This window comes from Condylura cristata, unplaced genomic scaffold (assembly GCF_000260355.1).
Source record: "Condylura cristata isolate star-nosed mole 26May11 unplaced genomic scaffold, ConCri1.0 scaffold00005, whole genome shotgun sequence".
NCBI lineage: Eukaryota > Metazoa > Chordata > Mammalia > Eulipotyphla > Talpidae > Condylura > Condylura cristata.
In genome coordinates, this window is record NW_004567106.1 from 65,495,673 (window position 1) to 65,496,970 (window position 1,298).

General features: G+C 52.6%; 1 long non-coding RNA gene across 1 annotated transcript in view; it reads left to right on the forward strand.

Annotated features, from left to right (window-relative positions):
* The first annotated feature begins 658 nt into the window (after positions 1-658).
* LOC105853237 overlaps positions 659-1,298 on the forward strand; it is a 12,923-nt gene continuing 12,283 nt past the window's right edge. The window contains exon 1 of the long non-coding RNA XR_001145082.1: positions 659-766. This is a non-coding gene — a long non-coding RNA (uncharacterized LOC105853237). The remainder of the gene's footprint in view (positions 767-1,298) is intronic.

Genomic DNA, 1,298 nt, shown 5'->3' on the forward strand with positions numbered 1-1,298 from the left:
ACGCGGAGCACACACCTGGTGACTGAGGCTTGCGGTCAGCAGTGCTATGGGGATCCCAATGATTCACATGTCTACCCCATAAATACAACACCCCCCCCCCAAAAAAAACCCACACACCTCTGTCATGTGCTTTTGCTTACATAACAGCACATGGTGTGACAGGCTTAATATTTTATATGGGTTTCTAGAAAGGACTGCCAACTCAGAAGAGGAGGGTCGCAGGAATGCTTTTACTGACACCTTTTCAAGAAATACTCCAAGCCCGAGCAAGGGCAAGTGTCTATTTCTAAGCTCGTTTATCCCCTCAACTTTTAAGACAGTGCCTGTTCCACAGAAAACAACAATCAGCCATAAGGGTGGTCTCCAACACTCTCCAAACCTCTCAGTCTCTATATTCTTTATTTCCCGCTTCAGGAACTTGACACAATTGTATCATCTTAGTGCCCATTCATTCCACACGGTCCTGGTCTCATAAATCTATCCACCTTCAGAGGCAAACATAGGGGCATTCTGGCCCTCAACCTTCCCTTGCCAGGAGGCAACCATGGCATCCTCCTAGACACACCCAGAAGGGGGAGAGAACACGTGGATATTTAACCCCTTTACAAACGCTGGCTTTGTAGCTATAAGCAACTGCATCTACACAGGGACAGACGCACATCACTCCTCCTTAGGGAGGCATTTCCACGCAGATTCAACTTCCATAGGCATGGCTCTTCAGTACAGGGCTGCTCTTCTCTGCCAGCCCGGCGTTCTCAACTATCAAGTGAGTACCAAAGATTCATCCAGGAAAATCTGGAAGGTGGGGGAGGTGGCTGAAGATGACACAGACTTAGGGACAAGTCTGAGTACTTCTCTCAAGAAAACCAGGCATTTCTGTGTCTGCACTCCCCTCTCACACCCACACACACACATATTATTACAGTGCCTACCTCAGGAACCCCGTCTTCCCTCCAGTTACGGGGGGACACTAGGCGCAAAGGAAGCTCCCTTCCAATCCAGAATGATTCGAAGAGCAGAAAACACAGCCCCAGGGGGGCAGTGATGGGGCCAGAGAGACAGATAGAGAGAGACAGAGACAGAAACAGACAGAGACCAGCTGCCAACTCCGTGGAGGCGCCGCGCCGAGGGCGAGTGGCCTCGCGCCGGGGTGGCACCTGTCTCCCGGCGGCCGGGCTCCCGCGCCTACCTGTAAGAGACCTGCTTCCGGAAAGTTAAGTTCCTCAGCTTCTCCTCCAGTGCCTCGTCCTTCTCCTTGGAGCCGGCGGCCGCGGGCTCTTCCAGGGCAGCGGCCCCCG